At 39.8% G+C, this 10810-nt stretch overlaps 1 non-coding gene across 1 annotated transcript; it reads left to right on the plus strand.

The window, feature by feature from the left end:
* Positions 1 to 5305: 5305 nt before the first annotated feature.
* On the plus strand, positions 5306 to 5429 carry LOC128567106 (small nucleolar RNA SNORA31). The gene has a single exon (XR_008374770.1). It is a non-coding gene; the product is annotated as a small nucleolar RNA SNORA31 (small nucleolar RNA).
* The last annotated feature ends 5381 nt before the right edge of the window (positions 5430 to 10810 follow it).

Genomic DNA, 10810 nt, shown 5'->3' on the forward strand with positions numbered 1-10810 from the left:
TCCATCTAGGTTGTTATAAAAGGTATTAGTTTACCATTTTGTATGGCTGAGTAATACTCCATAGTATACATATACCACATTTTATTCATCCACTCATATGTTGATGGCCACTTGGGTTGATTCTACATCTTTACAATTCTAAATTGTGCTGCAGTAAACACTGGAGTGCACGCATCTTTTTGATAAAATGAATTTTTTCCTTTTGGGTCAATACCCAATAGTGGTAGGTCTACTTTTAGTTAGTGAGGCATCTCTCTACTGCTTCCACAGAGGTTGTCCTGGTTTGCAGTCTCACCATGCGTAAGTGTTCCTTTCTCTCCACATCCACATTAGTATCTGCCATTTTGGAACTTTCCTAAACACCATTCTCACTGGCTCTAGGTGATACCTCCTTGTGGTTTTGATTTGCATTTCCCTGATGATTAGAGGTGTTTGGCTTATTTCATGTGTTTATTGGTCATAGTCTATCTGCTTTTGAAAAGCTTCTATTTATGTCTTTTGTCCACTTTTTTATGGGGTTATCTGGATTTTTTTCTTGCTGATTTGCTTAAGTTATTTATAGATCCGGGTGATGAACCCTTTATCAAATGTATTATCCAAATATTTTCTCCCTTCTGTAGGTTCTGTTTGGTCTATTGACTCTTTTCTGGGCTGTGCAGAAGCTTTTTGATCTAATCACATCCAATGCGATTGCCTTTGGAGTCCTCTTCATAAAGTCTCTGCCTGCCGATACCTATAGGAGTTTTCCAACATTTTCTTCTAGAATTCTTATAGTTTCATGCCTTAGGTTTAAATGTGAATTAATTTTTTTGAGTGGTGAGAGATCAGATCCTGTTTTAATCTTCTACATGTGGCTATACAATAATTTTAACTTGCATTTTTGTGATTACTGATGAGATTGAGCCCCTCTCCATATATTTGCCATTCATTTGCATGTACACTTCTGTTCATATCCTTTGGTTCATTTTTCAATTGTTTTTCTTGCTGATGTGCGAATAATAATACATTGATGATTTTTGAAATTGCAATTGCCTTCTTTTGGTTTGGCATTAGTCTGTTAAACCTACCAAAGTATCCTGTGTTAAACAGAGATCTTCAATTTTTACAGTCAAATCTATCAGATTTTTCCCTCACAGTTTAGGTGTTTCTGAATCACAAAAATATTCTCCTATATATTCTCTCATTAAGTTAACAACTTTAGCCTTTATCTACTTTACAACTACATCTGATGAGTAAACTGGGGGTTCTATAATATGGCAATTGAGCTGCACGTGTACATTTTCTAGCTTTCAAATTGCTTGTCATACTTCTGTCATTGAAAATTACTGCCATCCTAGAACTCTACACCCAGCAAAATTATCTGTCAAGAAGGAGGTCAAAATAAAGACTTTTTCATACAAACAAAGACTAGGGAATTTGCCACCAACATCCTCATTAAAGGAAATTCTAAAGGCTGTACTTCAGGTCAAAAGAAAATAATTGCAAATGGAAGAAATGAAGATCAATAAAAGTGGTAAATATGTGGGTAAATTTAAATGGGTATCCTACAAAACTACAATAATACTGACAAATAGAGCTATAATAATATTTTCATATGAAGCTATTATAATATTAGCATAAGACCCTTTTAAACAAAACAAGAAAGAATTAAAATATTTGGCACCAGTAATACATCAGTCAGGAGAGTTAATAAAGGCGGTTTAAGATTCTAAAGCCTTCACACTATTTAGAAGCAAAATAAAGATATTAATTTTAGATTTAGATAAATTAGGACTCGTGGTATGATTTCTGGAGTAAAAACACTGAAAGAACAAAAGTGATTGTGTAACTGTTATTTCGAGTCCAGAGAGAAGGCGATGCCAAGACAGGATTAGAAATCCTGGAGATTTGCTGGGGGAAATGCCAGAGAGGGAAAGAAGGGAGGAAATCTGAGAGTCGGAGGATCTTCAGCCTGTGATGCTGCTGTCACCTGTGGAAAGGTGGGGGAAGGGATTGGGGAGGATCCAAGCTAATATTTGCTGAGAATGTTCCAGGACAAGGAGGAGCAAATACAAAGCCGGGAAAGCTTGGGAAGCATTCCCTGACCTGAAAAGGTTTTAGTGTAACAGAAAAAAATCATTCGGGAAGCATGGTCAGAGGTAGTAAGTAGTGAGGTAGAGGAGATTGGACAGACCAGTAAGAACATGGTCACAAAAGGCCTTACATGATATCCAGCAAGCAGTTTGCATTTTAGCCTGACAGCAGTAGGAAGCCGCCAAGTGATAGTTTCTGAGAAAACATTTACTCCATAAATCTTGGCACACCTACAGCACACCAGGCCTTCTGCAGCTGGGTCAGTAGGGGACGGACGGACAGACTCCTTCAGGATTGTCAAGGATGCGGAACGTAGGATTTGGGGAAGGGCCAATCAGTAGATAAGGAATCTGGGGGTGCAAAAATGAAGCAGCATCAGTAAGTGGAGCATAAGGCCCAATCAGCAGCGGAGCAGGGCCACGGCCAGCACAGCATGGACTTGGGTGAGGCAAACAAGGCACCCGAGGTCCAAATTCAGTGAGGTCCAGTCTTGTTCAGGTTCACGCAAGTGTAAGGCTTGACACCTGTGAATGAGCATCTCCTTACATTTTTCTTTGAACAATAGCTTTGTTAAGATACAAGTCAGACACCATGAAGTTCATCCTTTAACATGTGAGTGTTCACAAAGCCATATCACCACTATCTAATTCCAGAACATTTGCGTTACCCCTTCCACACTCCCCTACAATTCCCAGCAGCCACTAATCTATATTCCATTTCTGTGGATTTGCCGATCTGGACATTTCTTTTTTTTTTTTTTATTGTTAAATCATAGCTGTGTACATTAGTGCAATCAAGGGGTACAATGTGCGGGTTTCATATACAATCTGAAATATTCTCATCAAACTGTTCAACATAGCCTTTATGGCATTTTCTTAGTTACTGTATGTAGGCATTTGTATTCTTCATTTAGTAAGTTTCGTCTGTACCCATTCTAAGATGCACCGTACATGTGGCCCCACCCATTACCCTCCCTCCACCAAAACCTCCCACCTCCCTTCCCCTTCCTTGGCCCTTTCCCCATAGTCTTGTGTTATAGTTGGGTTATAGCCTTCATGTGAAAGCTATAATTTAGCTTCATAGCAGAGCTGAGTACATAGGATACTTTTTCTTCCATTCCTGAGATACTTTGCTAAGAAGAATATGTTCCAGCTCCATCCATGTAAATATGAAAGAGGTAAAGTCTCCATCTTTCTTTAAGGCTGCATAATATTCCATGGTACACATGTACCACAATTTGCTAGTCCATTCGTGGGTCGATGGACACTTGGGCTTCTTCCATGACTTAGCAATTATGAATTGGGCTGCAATAAACATTCTGGTACAGATGTCTTTGTTATATTGTGACTTTTGGTCTTTGGGGTATAAACCTAGTAAAGGAATTATAGGATCGAATGGCAGGTCTATTTTTAGGTCTCTAAGTATTCTCCAAACATCCTTCCAGAAGGAATGTATTAGTGGGCATTCCCACCAGCAGTGTAGAAGTGTGCCCTTTTCTCCACATCCACGCCAACATCTCTGGTTTTGGGATTTTTATGTGGGCTACTCTTACTGGGGTTAGGTGGTATCTCAAAGTAGTTTTGATTTGCATTTCTCTGATGATTAAGGATGATGAGCTTTTTTTCATGTGTTTGTAGATTGTGCATCTGTCTTCTACAGAGAAATTTCTCTTCAAGTCCCTTTCCCACCCTGAAATGGGATCACGTGTTCTTTTCTTGCTAATACGTTTCAGTTCTCTGTGGATTCTGGTTATTAGACCTTTATCGGAGGTATAACCTGCAAATATTTTCTCCATTCTGAGGGCTGTCTGCTTGCTTTACTCACTATGTTCTTGGCTGTGCAGAAGCTTTTTAGTTTGATCAGGTCCCAGTAGTGTATTTTTGATACTGCTTCAATTGCCTGGGGAGTCTTCCTCATAAAATATTCACCCAGGCCGATTCCTTCAAGAGTTTTCCCTGCACTTTCTTCAAGTATTTTTATAGTTTAATGTCTTAAGTTTAAATCTTTTATCCAGTGAGAGTCTATCTTAGTTAATGTTGAAAGGTGTGGGTCCAGTTTCAATCTTCTACAGGTTGCCAGCCAGTTTACCCACCACCATTTGTTAAATAGGGAATCTTTTCCCCACTGAATGTTTTTAATTGGCTTGTCAAAGATCAAATAATGGTAAGTAGCTGGATTCATCTCTTGATTCTCTATTCTGTTCCAGACATCTACTTCTCTGCTTTTGTGCCAGTACCATGCTGTTTTGATCACTATCGATTTATAGTACAGTCTGAGGTCTGGTAGCATGATTCCTCCTGCTTTGTTTTTAATGCTGAGTAATGTTTTGGCTATTTGAGGTTTTTTCTGATTCCATATAAAACGAAGTATTATTTTTTCAAGATCTTTAAAATATGACAATGGAGCTTTAATAGGAATTGCATTAAAATTGTATATTGCTTTGGGTAGTATGGACATTTTAACAATGTTGATTCTTCCCAGCCATGAGCATGGTATGTTTTTCCATTTGTTAACATCTTCAGCTATTTCTTTTCTTAAAGTTTCATAGTTCTCTTTGTATAGATCTTTCACATCCTTTGTTAGGTATACTCCCAAATATTTCATCTTCTTTGGCACTACTGTGAAAGGAATAGAGTCCTTGACTGTTTTCTCGGCTTGGTTATTGTTGATATATATAAAGGCTACAGATTTATGGGTGGTGATTTTGTAGCCTGAGACATTGCTGTATTCCTTGATCACTTCTAAAAGTTTAGTAGTAGAATCCCTAGTGTTTTCCAGATATACGATCATATCATCTGCGAAGAGTGAAAGTTTGATCTCTTCTGACCCTATGTGGATACTCTTGATCGCCTTTTCTTCCCTAATTGCAATGGCTAAAACTTCCATTACAATGTTAAAGAGCAATGGAGACAATGGGCAACCTTGCCTGGTTCCTGATCTAAGTGGAAATGATTTCAATTTAACTCCATTCAGTACAATATTGGCTGTGGGTTTGCTGTAGATGGCCTCTATTAGTTTAAGAAATGTCCCTTCTATACCAATTTTCTTAAGTGCTCTGATCATGAAGGGATGCTGGATATTATCAAAAGCTTTTTCTGCATTAATTGAAAGAATCATATGGTCCTTATTTTTTAGTTTGTTTATGTGTTGAATTACATTTATAGATTTACGTATATTGAACCAGCCTTGAGACCCTGGGATAAATCCGACTTGGTCATGCTGTATAATTTTTTTGATGTGCTGTTGGATTCTGTTTGTTAGGATCTTATTGAGTTGCACTAGGATGCAAAAGAAAAAATTCCCTGTGCTTTCTGTCTGTCTTTGTGGCAGCTCAGATTGAATTAGGGAATACATTTGAAAAAAAAAAAGGATCTTATTGAGTATTTTAGCATTAATATTCATTAGTGATATTGGTCTATAATTTTCTTTTCTTGTTGGGTCTTTCCCTGGTTTGGGGATCAAGGTGATGTTTTCTTCATAGAATGTGTTGGGTAATATTCCTTCTTTTTCTATATTTTGGAAGAGGTTTAGTAGTATAGATACTAGTTCTTCTTTAAATGTTTGGTAGAATTCTGACATAAAGCCATCTGGTCCTGGGCTTTTCTTTTTAGGGAGATTTTGTATAGTTGATGCTATTTCAGAACTTGATATAGGCCTGTTCAACATTTCCACTTCATTCTGGCTAAGTCTTGGTAGGTGGCGTACTTCCAGGTATTGGTCTATTTCTTTCAGATTTTCGTATTCCTGAGAGTAGAGTTTCTTGTAGTATTGATTAAGGATTTTTTGAATTTCTGATGGGTCTGTTGTTATTTCATCATTACCATTTCTGATTGATGAAATTAGAGATTTTACTCTTTTTTTTCCTGGTTAGATTGGCCAAAGGTTTATCTATTTTATTGATCTTTTCAAAAAACCAACTTTTGGATTTATTGATCTGTTGTATAATTCTTTTCTTTTCAATTTCATTTAGCTCTGCTCTGATTTTGGTTATTTCTTTTCTTCTGCTAGGTTTGGGGTTGGAGTGTTCTTCCTTCTCCAGTTGCTTGATATGTTCCATTAAGTTATTAACTTCCTCTCTTTCCGTTTTCTTGAGGAAGGCTTGCAGTGCTATACATTTCCCTCTTAGGACTGCCTTTGCAGTATCCCAGAGGTTCTGGTAATTTGTGTCTTGATTGTTGTTTAGTTCCAAAAATTTGGTGATTTCCTTCTTAATCTTGTCTATAACCCATCTATCCTTCAGCATAAGGTTGTTTAGCTTCCATGTTTTTGTATGGGTATGCAGGTTCCTGTTGTTATTGAGTTCAACTTTTATTCCATGATGGTCTGAGAAGATGCAAGGAATAATTCCTATTTTTTTAAATTTGCTGAGGTTAGATTTGTGGCCTAGGATGTGGTCGATTTTGGAGTATGTTCCGTGGGCTGATGAGAAGAATGTGAATTCAGTTTTGTTGGGATGAAATGTTCTGTAGATGTCCATTAAGTCCAGATGTTGAATGGTTGAGTTTAAATCTAAGATTTCTTTGCTTAGCTTCTTTTTGGATGATCTATCCAGCACTGCTAAAGGGGTGTAAAATCTCCAACTACTATGGAAGTGGAGGAAATTGAGTTGCTCATGTCTTTTAGAGTTTCTCTTATAAATTGAGGTGCGTTGTGGTTGGGTGCATAAATATTAATAATAGAGATCTCATCATGTTGAGTATTACCTTTAACAAATATGAAGTGTCCATCCTTATCCTTAATTATTTTGGTTGGTTTAAAGCCTATTGCCTCTGTGAACATGATTGCAATGCCTGCTTTTTTCTGCTTTCCATTTGCCTGGAATATAGATGACCATCCCTTCACCTTGAGTCGATATTTGTCTTTTAATGTAAGATGTGATTCTTGTATGCAGCAGATATCTAGCTTGAGTTTTTGTATCCAGTCAGCCAACCTGTGCCTCTTTAGAGGACAGTTTAAACCATTCACATTAATTGAGAATATTGATAAGCCTTTGGAGAGTCCAGTGGACATTTTTAATCCTTTTGTGACTGTGTAAGTTGGAATTTGATCAAAATTTTCTGGGTGAGTTTACTTTTGTGGTGGAGGATTATGCTAGTCTTTATGGAGGATAGGTCTGAGAATATCCTGGAGAGCTGGTTTAGTTATCACAAATTTCTTCAACATGTGACTGTCATTGAAGTATTGAATTTCTCCATCATAAATGAAACTCAGTTTAGGGTATAGGATCCTGGGTTGAAAGTTATTTTGTTTTAGGAGATAAAAAGTCAATGACCATCCTCTTCTAGCTTGAAAGGTTTCAGCAGAGAGATCTGCAGTTATTCTAATATTCTTCCCCTTGTAAGTAATGGTTTTCTTTCATCTGGCAGCTTTCAGAATTTTCTCCTTCATATTAACTTTAGTGAAATTGATTATGATGTGTCTGAGGGATGTCTTATTTGGGTTGAGCTGTGCTGGAGTTCTAAAACTGTCTGCTATCTGAATTTCAGAATCTCTTGGCATGTCTGGAAAGTTCTCCTTCATAATCTCATGTAGAAGAGACTCTGTGCCTGTGAAGCCACTTCGTCGCTTTCGGGGATCCCTATAAGATGAATATTGATTTTCTTCGAATTATCCCAGAGCTCTCTGAGAGAGTGATCTGTTTTTGCCCTCCATTTCTCATCCTCTTTGAGAGTTTGAGAGTGTTCAAAAACTTTGTCTTCAATGTCAGAAATCCTTTCCTCTGTTTGCTCCATTCTGTTACTGAGGGATTCTACTGTGTTTATCAGATCTTTGAGGGAAGCAACTTCTTGTCTCAATGTGTCAAAATCTTTGGTCATTTGGTCTTTGAATTTGTTGAATTCTTGAGATATCTTTTGGGTTACTGCTTGGAGTTCTAATTGAATCTTATTTGCTATCCAGATTCTGAATTTGATTTCTGACATCTCAGCTATTTGTTTGTGCATGGGATCTTGTGCTGTGTCTGCCCCATTGATCCTTGGGGGAGTTGATCTACTCTGATTATTCATATTGCCAGAGTTTTTCTGTTGATTTTGCCTCATGATTGTTTTTCACCATTGCCTCTGGCTGTCCTCAGAGTTGGGGAGGTGTCTCTCCAAGATTAGATCCCAGCGGGATCACTCTATTGTTGCTTGATCTTTGTAGGGAGTGACCCTGTATAGTTCCTCTGGGGCTGCTCCAGCTAGGGAGTTTTGGTTGTGGAAGCAGCTCCAACGTGTGACACACCCGGATCCAGCAACAGGGCGTGAGGTGGTGCACACAGTTCTGGGAGTGCCTGGCACCCAGTGACTTTGGCACAGAGATCCCAAGGCTCTAGCAGTCTCTGGCCAGGAGAAGGGCTCTGCGTAGAGCCAGGGAAGGCTCCAGAGGGCACGCAGCTACCAGTATTCCTGGCCAGACAAGCGGGCCAGTGTGGAGGCTGGGAGGACACAGGAGGGAGGACGCCGGGTTGCACAGCTTCCGCAGTTCCTGGTCAGGGCATGCAGAGGCCCAGTTGGTGTGGGGTCGTGGCACAGATCTTATGGAGGTCCAGGCAGCACCTAGCCCAGGAATTTGAGGTTGCTATGGGCTGTGACACTACGGCACTCTACCCAGGGCAACAGCCTGAGCCTCCAGTGTGCCAAAACCGTCTCACTCAGCCCCTAAGAATTAAGGCTGTAAGGCAGCTCAGTTTCCACCTTTAGGCTGCTCAGTTGATAGGTTACTAGGTCCTGCCCGCTCCTTGCTCTGGGACCCTGAGGGCAGAGCTTGCCAGGGCAGTTCTCTCACACAATGGCTCCCTGCAGCCCAGCTCAGTGGCTCTATCTGGGGCCCCAGACAATGCCCAAAGTTCTCTGCACTCCTGCCTAAGCTCTCCCCAAGGCAGTTCATCTGAGTGCCAAGTCCAAAAACACCGAAACAGTTCACAGGTAAGGCCTTTCCAGTTTGCAGTCTCACTGCTGCTTGTACTCACGGTTGCCAGCGCAATTAGGTCGATCGAACACACGCAACCACTTGCCAGTTTCCCACTGCTTTTGTCCTCCTCTTGGGGTCCAGAAGTCCCTTGCTGACTCCCTGTATCCTCAAAGGGATGATTATAGGCAGATCTCACCAGCCAGAGATGTCTGGAGTCTTATCTCCCCAGACTCACGGTGCCCAGTTGCAGGGAAGCTGTTAGTCGGTCGCCATCTTTAATCCAATCCCCTGGACATTTCTTATAAATGGATTCAGACAGTATACCTGGCTTCCTTCACCCGACATAATGTTTCCAAATCCATCCATGTTGTAGCAGTGTCGATACTTCATTCCTCTTTATTGCTGAATATCACGTAGATACACACCTGTTGTTTACCCACTCACCAGTGAATAGATGTTTGGGTCCTTTCTACTTGGTAGCTACTGTGATTACCATTGCTCTGAACACTCACAGGCGAGTGTTTGCATGGACACTTGTTTCCAGTCCTCTTTGGTACACACTACTGGGTCTCACAATAACTCTGTGCTTACCTACCTGAGAAGCTGCCAAACTTCCCCAAAGCAGCTGCACAGTTTTACGTTACCACCAGCAGTGTATGGGGGTTCTGATTTCCCTACATCCTCACCAACACTTGTTATTTTCCTTCTCTTTCATGGTAGCCAACTCAGTTGGTGGGAAGTGCTATCACCTTATTGTTCTGAGTTTCATTTCCCTAACGCTGATGTTGAGCATCTTCTCAACACACCCTGACTCACCACGTTCAACCATTGCCTTTTAATGAAAATAAATGAGGGAGATAAAACATCTCTTTCTCAATTATGTAGGAGACTATGAGCATAAAAGTCCTGTGTCTCTCCTATATCCAGGAGGTTCTTAAACTCCTCTTAGCAGAAGTTCAAAATTGATACATTTCACCAATAAGGAACAAGCATTGTTAGGTTTTGGTTACAGGCTCTGGCTTGTATCAAAATCATCCTATAACTTCATTTGCTTTCATGGTTACCAGAAGTCTCAGGGATTCTTTTCTTTCTTCTTTATTTTTTTTTTTTTTTTGCAGTTTTGGGCTGGGGCTGGGTTTGAACCCACCACCTGTGGCATAAGGGGCCAGCGCCCTACTCCTTTGAGCCACAGGCGCCACCCAAGTCTCAGGGATTCTTTAAAAATTGCTTATCTAGAAAGACAAGCATAGTTAAGTTACTTTTTGTCCGCATAAAGCCTCTTTGCAGACACCGGAGAATAAACTTGGGCTTCTGTTCAAATGTTCTTCATACAGACAAAAATACTTGCCAGACTATCAGGCTAGCACAGTTAAACTGAAATGTTCACATGTGATTTGTTTGTTAGTAGAATAAATCACACAAGTTGCCTTGTCAACAGCAAAATGAAGCCATTTACCAAAAAGCCACATTGATCCAGGATGGCTCTGTGGCACAGGACTGAAATCTGACTGAAAGATATTGAGAAACACCATCTGTGTTATGATTTATGACGGTGCTAGAGAAAGGGACTATTAGATGGTTTTGCTGATATTAAATGCATGACAGGCTAAATGCAACAGTTCACACTGCATTTTATTATTTGAATGCACTTTAAGTATATCTGCCTCTGAAATGCATTGCAGTTTCAGGACAAAAATATATTTTTCTGAAGTCTGATTTGTTTTGAATGCAGATAATCATGAGAAAGTTAGACAGCTTATTTGAACTTAAGCCAATATCCAGAACAGTTTAATTACAGACAATCCGTGCAATTAGACCCTGTAGAAAACTTATCCCTGACTAAAAT

Source organism: Nycticebus coucang, chromosome 15 (assembly GCF_027406575.1).
Source record: "Nycticebus coucang isolate mNycCou1 chromosome 15, mNycCou1.pri, whole genome shotgun sequence".
Lineage (NCBI taxonomy): Eukaryota > Metazoa > Chordata > Mammalia > Primates > Lorisidae > Nycticebus > Nycticebus coucang.